The following is a 14,480-nucleotide window of genomic DNA, read 5'->3' as shown; positions in this document are numbered from 1 at the left end:
CTGCATGGTGCAGGCCTTCTGTATGCAGACCCCATCCTGGAGCCATGGAGGAGCCGGTGGATGAACACTTGACCCTGCCTTTGAGGGTACCCCACTTTCTGATGGGAAGGAATTTCCTAAATTTATGAAGAAAGTAAAGAAAGGCAAAATAGCCCAGGACAGTGATTTTTCAAACTATGGGTCATAACCCATAAGTAGGTCCATGAAACCAATTTAGTAGATTGTAATCAGTGTTTTTCTTTAACGAAATAGAAGAGAATGGAAAATAACAGAAATGTCATTTCCTACTGAAAGAAATCAGGGTGACTTGGAGGAATTCCTGGTTGGGGGGCAGGAACACACAAGCCTGTGACATCTTGTGTCAGAGAGCATGGGCTTGTTCACGGACTGATGGGGTCACGCCTGAAGAGTACAGGAGGCTGGGTGCGGTGGCTCACACCTGTAATCCCAGTGCTTTGGGAGGCCAAGGCGGGAGAATCACTTGAGCCCAGGAGGCCAAGACTAGCCTGGCCAACATAACAAGACCCCATACTCTACAAAAAAATAAAAATAAAAAGTTAGCTGGGTGTAGCCCCAGCTACTCAGAGGCTGAGCAGGGAGGATCACCTGAGCCCAGGAGGATGAGGGTGCAGTGAGCCATGATCACACCACTGCACTCCAGCCTGGGCAACAGAGCAAGACCCTGTCTGAAAAATAATACAAAATTTAAAAGAGTACAGGGGCTGGCTCCAAGGGGTTCCTACAGGCCAAAGATGGGACAATTTGAGATGCAAAAAGAATAGTTAGGAGAACTGACTGAGATACACTTAATCTGTAAAAAATTCACAAGACCATAACTGTAGTGGGTTAAAAGGCGACCCCTATGACCTAACTCTCAGAACCTCTGGATGTTACCTTGCATGGCAAAAGATGTGATTAAGTCAAAGGATCTTGAGGGGAGGAGCACACTTGGTTATCAGGGGGACCCCAGGTGCACCACATGTATCCGTATGACAGACACACAGAGAAGAGGAAGGGGCAGCATGACCACAGAGGCAGACACTGCAGCAAAGACCAGCCAAAGCCACCAGACGCTGGAAGAGGCACAGAACGCGTTCTCTCTAGAGCCTTTGGAGGGAGCAGAGCCCTGCTGATAACTTGACTGCAGACTTCTGGCCTCCAGAATTGTGAAAGAATAAATGTCTGCTGTTTTAAGCCACCGGGCTTCTGGTCATTTGTTACCACAGCCACAGGAAACTAATACAATAATGACACTCCCAAAAGAGAAAGCCAAAAGCAAGGAAAATAAGAACTATCAGGGCATGGAGTACAAAGTATTTCCATTGGATGTGCATATATCTGTGGACAGTCAGGGTTAGGCTTGGAAAAGTATTTCTTGCTGTGAGTCTTGCTCAAAAAAATGAGAAAAGTCTGCCCAGTGGTTCAAGGCATGGCTTTGAAGTCAAACTACCCAGATAAGTGTCTCACTTCTGCCCCCTAAAGGCAGTGTGACCTAGGACAAGTCACTTACCCTCTCTAAGCCTCCAGTCTTTGTCTGAAAAATGGGGGTAGTAATAGCACCTAGTTCATGAGGTTGTTGTGAAGATTAAATGTACCACATCCCAGTGTTGGTGGTGGTTGCACATTTGTCAGTTAAAAATAATAATAAGGTCGGGTGTGGTGCCTCACACCTGTAATCCCAACACTTTGGGAGGCCGAGGTGGATGGATCACCTGAGGTCAAGAGTTTGAGACCAGCCTGGCCAACATGGAAAAACCCCGTCTCTACTACAAATACAAAAATTAACTAGGTGTGGTGGCGGGGGCCTGTAGTCACAGCCACTCAGGAGGCTGAGGCAGGAGAATCGCTTGAACCCAGGAGGTGGAGGTTGCAATGAGCTGAGATTGCACCACTGCACTTCAGCTTCGGCGACAGTGTAAGACTCGGTCTCAAAAAACAAAAATTAAAATAATAATAATCACAAATGACATGCATAAAGACAAGCACAAGCTATACCCCACACCCATGTTAATCATTACAAAGACCCCCTTGTCCTGTCGCTGCAGCTGAGAAGTCTCTAGGGATGACAGCATGTCAAAACTGACTAAAATCATGCAATAAGTGCCTTCACTTTAGAGAGGAAGAAAATAAGGCCCAAAGAAGGATGACTTGGCAAATTTACATAGTTATTACATGCCTGAGATAAGACAGACTCCACCTTGGAACTCCCAGTCTAAGGCAAAAGCACGTTAACCCAACTCCCATAGTCTTACATCTGCCCATGAGGATGCCAGGACTACCACTCTTTCTGGCTCCTGATGGCCCAGACCCTCCCTCACCTCACTGCCAGTGCTCTGGGGAAGTCTTCTTTGTGCCCACTTCACAGAAAATTCCTTAGCTGCAATGCCCATTGATGAGCTGGGAGGGGGTTTCTGTTACAATGAGTTTTCCTGCACTAAACAAGCTTACACTATCCTATTATTACCTGTTCAAATGATTTAGATATTTCTCCCTAACAGCTCCAAAGTGCCTGATTCCCTCATCCTCTCCAGCAGGGGGGCTTGCCGGTCTCCAAACACTCAGCTGATTGGAGAAAATGGACCGTGTGAAAGGCTTAACTAAGGAGAAGGTTGTCAAGATCATCCACTGACCCTGCAGACTCACCATGCCCACCCCAAGTGGCCTTCCTGACCTTACCCAAGACTCAGGATGAACGTGTTCCTTTCTTACTTCACAGAGGCTTTGAGCTTGGGGTTTGTGTGTGACAAGCTGTGACCAGGGTACATGAGTCTTTGTTCTCAGCATTGAACCACCCATCCCCAAAGATTAAATAATGGCTGAGCATATAGGTTTCGGAGTCAGGCTGACTTGGGTTAGAATTAGGGCGTTTCCACTTTGTTGCTGCATGATTGTGGGCAAGTAACTTAACTGCTCTCTGAGCCTCATCAGTAAGAGGCGGGTAATGATATCTACTTCACTGGATGGTTGTAAGGATTGAATGAGATCATATTGCAAAGGGCTGAGCACAATGCCCGGCACACCATGCATGCCTAATAAATAGTGTCTGGTAGTCATCGAGGAAATAATAGTGGTGGTGGGGGTGGTAGCGGTACTAGTAATAATACTACAATACCTGATGGATTGGAGCTAAATACTAATAAATGTTTATTTAAAAAATTAAACCAGAACTTTTCCACAAGGCTATGAAAAGCTGCATTAAAAGCTTTCCCGGGCCAGGTGTAGTGGTTCATGCCTGTAATCCCAGCTTTTTGGGAGGCCAAAGCAGGAGGATCCCTTGAGCCCAGGAGTTTGAGACCAGCCTGGACAACATAAGGAGACCCCATCTGTATTAGTCTGTGCTCGTATTGCTATAAAGAAATACCTGAGGACAGGGAGGCAGCTGAGGGTGGGGGAGTGGCCCTGGAACAGGGGCTGTGGCCATACATGGGGACTGGGCTATGGTAGCTACGGGGTGGTACATGGGGACTGGGCTGTGGTGGCTCCTCGAGCTGGGGCAGAAAAAGAACTCTGAGAAACTACTAAAGTTCCTGAGGAAGCAAAGTAGAATTTCATAAGAACAAAATGGATGGCAAGGAGAAAACCTATGGTGGCTATGAAGGTCCTGATGCCATGTATGTCAAATCAGTATCATCTGATGGCCATGAATTTATTGTAAAAAGAGAGTATGCATTAACATCAGGCATGATAAAGCCATGTTGAGTGGCCCAGGTCAATTTTGCTGAGAACAAAACCAATGAGGTCAGTATTAGAGAGGTACCTTCACATGTGCTATCAAAAGTATGCATGTTATTTTACATACAAGGTTCACTACACTAACAGCTCCACCAAGATTCCCAAACTCCCAATTGCACCTGAAAATGCACTAGAACTGCCGGTGGCTGCGAACTTCCTAGATTGTCAAATAAAATAAATTATAATACACTGTTAACTCTTTTCGGTTTTTTTTTTTTTTTAAAGAAATACCAGAGACTGGGTAATTTATGATGAAAAGAGATTTAATTAGCTCACAGTTCTGCAGGCTGTACAGGAAGCACAGTAGCATCTGCTTCTGGGGAGGCCTCAGGAAACTTACAATCATGGCCAAAGGCAAAGGAGGAGCAAGCACTTCACATGGCCATAGCAAGAGGAAGAGTAGGGGAGGTGCCACTCACTTTTAAACAACCAGATCTCATGGGAACTCACTCACTGTCATGAGAACGGCACCAAGAGGTAAATCCGCCTCCACAATCCAATCACCTCCCACCAGGACCCCCCTCCAACAATGGGTATTACAATTCCACTTGAGATTTGGGCAGACACACAGCTTCAAACCATATTATTTCACCCCTGACCCCTCTTCAATCTCATGTCCTTCTTATATTGGAAAATATAAACATGCCTTCCAAACAGTCCCCCAAAGTCTTAACTCATTCCAGTATTAACTCAAAAGTCCAAAGTCTCATTTGAGACAAAGGAAGTCTCTTCTGCCTATGAGCCTGTAAAATCAAAAACAACTTAGTTACTTCCAAGATGCAATGGGGGTACAGGCATTGCGTGAAAACTCTCATTCCAAAAGGGAGAAATAAGCCAAAAGAAAGGGACCATAGCCCCCATTCAAGTACGAAACCCAGCAGGACAGTCATTAAATCTTAAATCTCCAAAATAATCTCCTTCAACTCCATTTCTCACATCCAGGACATACTAGTGCAAAGGGTGGGCTCCCAAGGCCTTAAGCAGCTCTGCTCTTGTGGCTCTGTAGGGTTCAGTCCCCACAGTGGATTTCAAGGGCTGGAGTTCAGTGCTTGCAGCTTTTCCAGGCACAAAGTACAAGCTGCTGGTGGATCTACCATTCTGGGGTCTGGAGGACGGTGACCCTCTTCTCACAGCTCCACTAGGCAGTGCCCTGTGTGGGGGCTCTAACCCCACACTTCCCCTTCATACTGCTGCACTAGTAGAGGTTCTCCATGAGGGCTCCACCCCTGCAGCAAGCTTCTCCCTGGACAAATAGGCTTTTCCATACATCCTCCAAAATCTAGACAAAGGCTCCCAAGCCTCAACTCTTGCACTCTGTGCACCCGCCTGCTTAACATCACGTGGAAACCACCAAGGCTTATGGCTTGTACCCTCTGAAACTGTGGTCCAAGCTGTACCTGGGCCCCTTTGAGCCTCGGCTGGAGCTGGAGTGTGGGCTGTAAAGAACAGTGTCTTGATGCTGTGCAAGGCAGCAGGGCCCTGGGCCTGGCCCACGACACCATTATGTCCTCCTAGGCCTCTGGGCCTATGATGGGAGGAGCTGCCACAATGGTCTCTGAATGCTTTTCCCCACTGTCTTGGCTTTTAGCCCTTGGCCCCTTTTTACTTTTGCAAATTTCTACAGCCTGTTTGAATTCCTCCCCTAAAAATGGGCTTCTCTTTTGTACCACATGACCAGGCTGCAAACTTTCCAAAGTTTCATGCTCTGCTTCTCTTTTAAATATAAGTTGCAGCTTTAAGTCATTTCTTTGTCTACACATATGAGCATAGGCATTAGAAGCAGTCAGGTAACATCTTACATGCTTTGCTGCTTAGAAATTTCTTCCACCAGATACTCTAAATCATCACTCTCAATATCAAAGTTCTACAGATCCCTAGAACAGGGACACAAGGAAACCAGGCTCTTTGCTAACACATAGTAAAAGTGACCTTTTACTCCAGTTCCCAATACGTTTCTCATCTCTATCTGGACACATACTCAGCCTGGCTATCTCTGTTCATATCACTATCAGCATTTGGGTCATAACCATTCAAAAAGTCTCTAGGAAATTCCAAATTTTCCCTCATCTTCCTGCCTTCTGCTGAGCCCTCCATACTCTCCAAACCTCTACTTATTACCCAGTTCCAAAGTTGCTTCCACATTTTCAGGTATCTTTATAGAAATACCCCACTCCTGATACCAATTTTTGTTATTAGTCCATTCTCACATTGCTATAAAGAAATATTTGAGACTAGGTAATTTATGATGAAAAGAGATGTTACTGGCTCACAGTTCTGCAGGCTGTACAGAAAGCACAGCAGTATCTGCTTCTGGGGAGGCCTCAGGAAACTTACAGTCATGGCCAAAGGCAAAGCAGGAGTGAGCACTTCACACGGCTGGAGCAGGAGGAAGAGTGGGGGAGGTGCCACACACTTTTAAATGACCAGATCCCACAAGAACTCATTCGCTATCACAAGAACAGCACCAAGAGGGAAATCCACCTCTATGATCCAATCACCTACAACCAGGCCCCACTGATCCAAATGATGTCACTGTCTCTACAAAAAATTTCAAAATTAGTCAGGTGTGGTGGCACATGTCTGTGGTCTCAGCTCCTCAGGAGGCTGAGATGGGAGGATCACTCGGACCTGGGAGGCTGAGGCTGCAGTGAACTGAGATCGTGCCATTGCACTCAAGCCTGGGCAACAGAGTTAGACCCTGTCTCAAAAAAATAAATAAATATATAATAAAAAAAGCTTTCCCCAGTCATGAACCATTATTCCTCTTAGTCAGCTATTCATCCAGCCATTATTTATTAACCACCGACTAAGTGCCAGCTACCTAAGCTAGGTACTAAGAAAACAATGGAAAGCAAAGCAGACATAGCCCTGCTTTCATAGAGCTGACTGGGGTTCTTAACCTTAACCTTTTGTGAGACAAAAGATCATTCTGAGACTCTGGTTGAAGGTTTTATGCTCTTGCCCAGAGAAACACACATCACTACATACACATAACACTTTGCCAACATTCACAGGGCTCAGAGAAGGTTCCCCAGGAGAACCCCTGTCCTAAGTGAGCCAAAGAGAACCCCTGTCCTCATGGCCAAAGCACTTTGGCCATGAGGCACTGTAGGGCCAACTTCCTATTCCATCTGTCCTGGCTGAATAGCCTAGGGTCAAATCTTCCAGACCAAAGTATCCAGTTTCCGTCTGAAAATAATGGCTCTCTAAGGAACATGTCTGTCACGGCCAATTTGAAAGAACAATCTAATAGGCTCTTCCTCAGGACCCCTTATGAAAGCTCCATTCTCCACTGCTGCCTTTATGACTGAGCTCCAGTTAAGGTGCACCTGGGGATCTCTTAGTAAAGGGATTACTGACCCACAAGCTGAGTAGTCACAATCCATCATGGCCCATTCTACAGGCCCCTCTGCTCCTGGGGCTGGACCAGACTCCGTGGCTCAAATATGGCTGAGTCCACAGCCCTCTTCCCCATTCCCACCATCCAACAATTCCCAAGTTCTTCCCTCTGCCCCCTCCCCACTCCCACAAAGATGTAAGGCCAGGGATTTTAAGAAGCGCATAGGACTGGCAGAATCCAAGGTCTCTTGGACTGATCTAATGTAATGGATCCCAGGTTCTTGACCCGTCAGCCAGCAGACAGCTGGGTCCTGGAGGAGACAACCCTCTGAAATCAGCTGGTAACCCTCTCCCCTCTGTGTAACCCAATTCCTGCTTCTCCCCAACTCCTGGGATTTCAGGCCGGGAAGGGATACTAGATCCCATCACTTAGCAGTTGAGGACACTAGGCCCAGAGAAGAGAAGTACAAGGACACATAAGCAGTGAGTGAGACTGAAATCAAGATATCCTGGCTCTGGCCGGATGCGGTGGCTCGAGCCTGTAATCCCAGCACTTTGGGAGGCCAAGACGGGCGGATCACGAGGTCAGGAGATCGAGACTATCCTGGCTAACACGGTGAAACCCCGTCTCTACTAAAAAATACAAAAACCTAGCCGGGCGAGGTGGCGGGCACCTGTAGTCCAAGCTACTCGGGAGGCTGAGGCAGGAGAATGGCGTAAACCCAGGAGGCGGAGCTTGCAGTGAGCTGAGATCCGGCCACTGCACTCCAGTCTGGGCAACAAAGCGAGACTCTGTCTCAACAAAAAAAAAAAAAAAAAAAAGATATCCTGGCTCCTACTCCAGAGCTCTTCAGCTGTCAGATTAAAATGAAAACTGAGCACCCAGTTAAAGAGGATCCTGGGGATCCCCTGCCCACAAGCTGCAATCACAAAGTCTGATGGCAAAGCCACGTACCAGGCCCTAGGGGCAGGAAGCGTGCCAGCCAAGCCCAGTAGGTAGAATGCATTACTGAGAGGTCTCTAGGGACTCCCTGGGACAAAAAGACTGACAAGTCAGAGCTGGCATGGCTGGGCTTCCTGGAATAGAGAAGAGAGCCAGAGCCCGGGCAGCTGCCAGGCCCTGCCAGGCAGACACAAATTCATCAAAGGGTGAGGGGCTACAACATTTCTCTGAGTCTGACTTAAAGGCAGCTTCCATCCATCAAGGCCCAAGTACCCTTCAATCCGTAGTCTTGGGGCATAATTAACAGGCATTTAGTTGGATTGAATCTCATTTTTGGTGTCTATACAAAGGAGGCCCACAGAAGTAGCCCACCCAGCCTGCTCAATGCTTAGTGAAGCGCCATTTGGCAGAACCAAGCTCTCAGACGGTGAGCGCAGCCAGGAAAGATGGTATGGTACTGGGTTCAGGGCCTCAATCGGCCTCCTACAAGCTGCATAAACTCACTTAACCACTCTCCGCCTCAGTTGCCTCAAATAGAAAATAAGAATAACAACACCTTCTTCATGGGATATCAAAAGGACCAAGATGAGATATGCAGAAAAAGCACCTAGCGTGGTGCCTGACACAAAGGAAACCCATGATGAATGCATATTTGCTTAAGATTTTTTTTTTTTTTTTTTTTGAGATGGAGTATCATTCTGTCGCCCAGGCTGGAGTGCAGTGGTGCGATCTCTGCTCACTGTAAGCTCCGCCTCCCGGGTTCACGCCATTCTCCTGCCTCATCCTGCCGAGTAGCTGGGACTACAGGCGCCCACCACCAGGCGCAGCTAATTTTTTGTATTTTTAGTAGAGATGGGGTTTCACTGTGTTAGCCAGGATGGTCTCAATCTCCTGACCTCATGATCCGAATGCCTCAGCCTCCCAAAGTGCTGGGATTACAGGCGTGAGCCACCGCGCCCAGCCAACTTACGGTTTTAATAAATCAGATCACTACCAGTGCCTTCAAGAAATAAAAATTGCAAAAATGCTCCTAGAACCTGAGGGTAGCTGGCATGTACATCTGAGTGGGGTTATGGCCACAGGAGCTGTCTTCACTGCAATGGGCAAGCCTGGGTCTAGGATGCAGTAGTTCAGATTGGCCAGGAGCAGCCATAGGGCCATGTCCACTTCTCTCACATTCACTGATCTGGGGCCTTCCAGATGCAGGCACCTCTGGCTCACCCAAGAACTTTCTAGTCTCTGGAGCTCATGCAGCCCATGTACATGGGACAGACCCCAAGTGCTAGACCCTAGCTAGTGGCCAAGGAGCCTCCTGCCCTCAGGAGGCTCTATACTCTCCCACTGTGCCCCAGTGGGATTGGGCCCCGGGTGGCCACAGTTTTATGGTCTTCTTCCCGTTCCCTGTCTCACTTCTCCACTCTTCTATCAGGCAAATGAGTGCACTTTTAAAAACCCATAACCCCCTTTTTGTGTGGTTCCCAGGACCACCAACTACATAACCACCTGCACTTACTTCTCTCTTCACTTGGGGTCTGCTTCTGGGGGAGCCACGCCTACATGGGGGGCAGGCCAGGCACTGCACTGAGGGCCTGTCCCCATCGCTGCCTGCAGGGAAGGCTCCCAGAAGGAAGCGAGAGAGGATGCAGGCAGAGTTTTCATATGCAGAGGGGAGGGAACAGAGGCGAGGGTGAACCAACTGATAACTTAGGGTTAAGACCAAACTCCCGGGAGAGAACAGATCGTCCATTGCTGAGTCAAAACAGAACAGCGTGTCTTTGAGTTCACAGATTCCCCATTTCTAGGCTATAGCGGGGCTGGCAACTTTGCCAGAAGGATTATCAGGACAATTTTTAAATGCCTTAGCATCCTGAGACAGAGCGCAGGGCAGTGTGCAGAAAGCTCACCCCGCACCTGACTCTGGGCTTTTAAATCCTTCCCTTGGACCACACAGACGCCCCTGCAGAGCTCAGGAGCTTCCCTGCCCCAGGACCTGGAGCCACCTTCCAACCAAGAATAGAATCACAGCATTTCTGGGATGGAAAAACACGGAGGGCATCTCCTCCAAGCCTCGTCTGAGGCATGAATCCCTGCACATCATGTCTGCAGCACCTTCGAGGGGAGCATGAACAATGTGTGCACATGCACACACGCAAACACATGCACACTCCATGTGCTGCCCTGCATTCTTGGTCAATCCCCCCAGTGTTATGTGCCTTGTACAACACATGCACACATCAGCCCCACACAGATTAAGGGGATTAGCTCTTATCAAGAGCTTTGTATCTCCAGAGCTCTTCCCAACATCAGCTAATTAAGCAGACAGTCCCCCTTCCCTCGGCTGAAGAGTATAGAAAGCACAGGACAAGAACTGACAAGACCTGAGTGCTAGTCCCACGGTGGGGGCATGCCTTCTTGTACAAGACACAGAGAAGCAGGAAGCAGTTATTATGATACCCCACGCAACAGAAGAAGAAACAGAAAGTATAAGGAACTTACCCAAGGCCAATCGGCTAAGAAGCAGCTGGGCTCAGCTGTGAACTTTGCTCTCTCCAGCTCCAGCACTCGAGCTCTCCGAGTTACGACTACATACGGATATTAGTGATCATCCTCATTCTCACCAGCCAAGACCCCAATGGCAGAGACGAGCCCTCCAGCCTCAAACGGCTCTTTATCCCAGCATCCCCACCTCACACACAGAGCCCTGCTTAATGCAAGGGTCATTGGTTAGAAATGCTTTTTCCTCACACACACACCCGGGTTTGCACCATGTGCTCGTGACCCTGCTCCCCTACCCACCTCACTTCTCTTTGTCCCTGTGTTCCCTGCCCCGCTCAGGGCTCTATACATGGTGGAAGCTCAGAGCTCTGGTATGGCTTCAGTCTGACCCACCCAGAGTGAGTAGGGAGAACTCTCCTGTCATAGACAAAGCCCCAAAACCAGTTCCCATCCACCACAAAGTAGCCCGATAATGAGGGCTACATTGACAACTTCTAGTGTCAGGTCTAATTCCCTTTAACTGAGATCTTTTGCCTTCAATGAAGTCATCAGTGGCTGTCAGGAAATGATCAGAAAAACCCTTTGGATTTCCACCTGTCATGGGGAATCGCACATGCTATACGTTTCATCATAGGGACTCAGGCTTAGTCAAATCTTTCAAATGCTAGCACCCCTTAACAAGGCTAATAAGATTTTTTTTGCCTCAAAAGTCTTAATAGGATAGAAAATTTAAGCAAATCAATCAGTAATTAATTACCCATTAAATTATCTGCCCAGTATTATGAAGACACATAAGTATTTAGTAAAATCCTTGCTCTCATGGAATGTAGAATGTAGAATGAGAAAACTAGCATTACAAAGAGGTAACAGCTGAACAGGCTTCTCCACTACAAATACAGTAGGAAATCTATCGTTCATTCATTCAGCAAAGTACCATTTAAACTCTACCAATGGTAAAGTCTACCACAGATGGACACCATGGTGGCTCACGGGAGGGCGAGCTGTCCCACAGGGATAGATACGAGGTGTATCGCAAAGGAAATACATCACATAAGTAAGTGATTACAGGACAAGGTAAAGTATGACAAGCATGTTAGGAGAAGAATGAATGAAGTATTACAGGAGCGGTACAGAAACGATGGAATTACTAGGGAAGGCTTTGTAGAAGCAGCAGGACTTGAGTTACCATCGGCCCTGCAAGGAGGTAAGGTGGGTCACCGACTCTCCGTCACTAGGAGGGGGTGCCCTCAACCCAAAAGCACAGCACTCTCTGCACTGCACAGAAGAACTCAGGATTCATCTTGAGAAATTAGAAGCTGGCAGGTTCACACCCACTGGCTTCATCCCAGGTGGGGCTCACCAGGCCTGGAGTTAGAGCACTCATCCATCCAATGAACATTCAGGAACACTGATGCTGAGGAGGAAGGGAGGAGGCACAGTCTCCGCCCCCACTGAGCTTATAGTCAGATGGGCGAGAGAAACAAGCAAACTCCACCGACGAGAGATGGATGAAGGGTTATACCACACACAAGAGGGTGCTGAACCGAGACCAGGGTAGTGGGCAGTGAGGGATTATGCACGGAGGAAGGGTGACTAAAATGAATCTTGAAGAACAGATGAGAGCTGGGGGTGCAGGCTGCAGCCACGAAAGCAAATCATGACGATAACAGTAACAATTGTGATACACCATTATCACCATTTTTTGAGCGCCTTCCTTGTCTTTTGCCAGAAACTGTACTTGGTATTTCACACACACACGTGCATGCATGCAGACACGCACATGCTAATGCTAATCAATTTTTAGTGTGTGTGTTTAGGATGCAAGTGATCCTTACAATTATACTACATACTAAATATTATTGTTCCTCTTTGACAAATGGAGATACTAAGGCCCAGAGAGATGAAACCACTTTCTCACAGCCACACATCCAGTAATCAGCAGAACTAAGATTCAAATCTCTCTATATCCTATCTGCTATTCCACACTTTGGAGCTACTGGGTGGAGTTCCTGTGTGGCCTCCTGGACAAATGGGCCAAGTGAGTCATTGAGGGGCCAGAGTCCCCAGATCTCTGCACCTCACTGTAGAGTCCCAGAGGCTCAATGAAGGTGAAGTGATCCTCTCCTGGTTCTACCTCAAGCTGTCAGTTCAAATCAAAGTCTTGTCCGCTCACTGGGTCTTGGTTTCCTGTTGAAAACGACAGGACATGGGCTGGATGTTCTTTCAAGGCCCTTCCTGAGCTGACATTCTGAGACTCTGTGGTTCTCATGTAAAAGGCCTGAGCACCAAAATGGAACCCGGTCAGAGGGTTTCCAATCAACATGCTTTGCTTGCACCCAGGCTTGTGACTCACTAGGCACAACCTGTAGCAAGGATCCCCTTGCTGGGGAGGGGGACCTTCCTAGGGCAGAATGGGCAAATCCCAGAGTTCCTGAAGCTCAAGACACTGCAGGCATTTCCTATTTCCTGAGTCCTTCCTTCACCTCTCCTATCCTGTCGTTCCTTTGAAAACTTAGAGTGAGCTCCGCAGACCACAAAGAACATGCTGCACTATCTTCGGGGCATGCCACTCCTGAATGACAGTGTCCCCTACCATCTGGTCTCTCACAGACTCCAAGCCCCCCGGCCCACTGTGCTCTCCACCCTCCACTCCGGCTGCCTGGGCCAGTCCCAAGACAGGTGAGAGAGCTCATCAGCAGAAACCACGAAGCCAGACACTGTCCCTGCACCCACCCCTCCCGGCCACACACAGCCATGCTACGTGTTCCGAGGCTTAGGGGGCTGGCATCCAGGAGCACTGCACACAAGAATAAACAATCTCATCTCTGAGTGCCTATTTTGTCTTCATTATGCCACTGTGAAGGTGTTAATATACAACTTACAACATATTAATCACCCCTCTAACTTCCAAATGCTAAATGCATCATTAACATTCATGTTTTCTTCAATTACTTGGCTGTTCTGGGGGAAGGGAGCAAATCAGCTCCTCACCGAGTCCCTCTCCTGTGGAAGGCTCACGGATCATAATAGGCAGTCCAGGCCTCCACCTGTACTGTGGAGATGGGAGACTCCTGCTCCCAGCATCGCCATAAAAACAAAGCGAGACCAAGAAGTGAGAGAGAAGAGAAAGCGGATGCGACAGAAGGAGGGATTCTCACAGGGAGGAATCACATGCACGTCAAAGGCTCACAGAGACCAATCGGTCTAAACCCTGCATTTCATAAATGAGAGGACTGGAGCTCAGAGAGGGGAAGTGACGTGCCCAAGATCAAACAGCAGGTTAGTGGAGAGAGCCGAGGAAAGGAGGGATACGAAAACCAAGTGTAGAAGAGGAAAGAAAAAGCAATAGGAGAAGGGGGTAGAAGGCAGGTCCATTAAGATATTAAGATGTGCAGGCTGGGCGTGAGGCTCACGCCTGTAATCCCAACACTTTGGGAGGCCGAGGCAGGCGGATCACCTAAGGTCAGGAGTTCGAGATCAGCCTGGCCAATATGGTTAAACCCCGTCTCTACTAAAAATACAAAAATTAGCCAGGCAGGTGGCATATGCATGCAGTCCCAGCTACTCAGGAGGCTGAGGCAGGAGAAACGCTGGAACCCAGGAGGCAAAACTCTGTCAAAAAAAAAAAAAAGATGTGTAAAGATGGAGGAAAAGGGAAAGCAGAGAGGAAAAAACAAAGGTAGGGAAAGCTACCTTTGGGAAAGGTGAAAGGGGGAAAAAAATCTTAAACAGCCAGGAGTGGAGGCATGCGACTATGGTCCCAGCTACTTGGGAGGCCGAGGCAGGAAGATCACGGGAGCCCAGGAGTTTGAGGCCACCCTGGGCAACACAGCAAGACAGCAAAAACAAACAGTTCTACAAAAAATATCTGAAACAGATGCAAGCCCAGGACTGTCTTCGACTTCTCCGCCACCTGCCTGCACCCAGATCCCTGAGGTGGGAGGGGCTGGGGGAAGGAGAGTAAACTCTG

General features: G+C 48.1%; 1 pseudogene; it reads left to right on the top strand.

The window, feature by feature from the left end:
* The first annotated feature begins 3,511 nt into the window (after positions 1-3,511).
* Positions 3,512-3,910, top strand: LOC100430715 (elongin-C pseudogene; annotated as a pseudogene).
* Positions 3,911-14,480: the final 10,570 nt, after the last annotated feature.

Source organism: Macaca mulatta, chromosome 14 (assembly GCF_049350105.2).
Source record: "Macaca mulatta isolate MMU2019108-1 chromosome 14, T2T-MMU8v2.0, whole genome shotgun sequence".
Taxonomy (NCBI): Eukaryota; Metazoa; Chordata; class Mammalia; order Primates; family Cercopithecidae; genus Macaca; species Macaca mulatta.
This window is presented reverse-complemented; position numbering and strand designations above follow the sequence as displayed.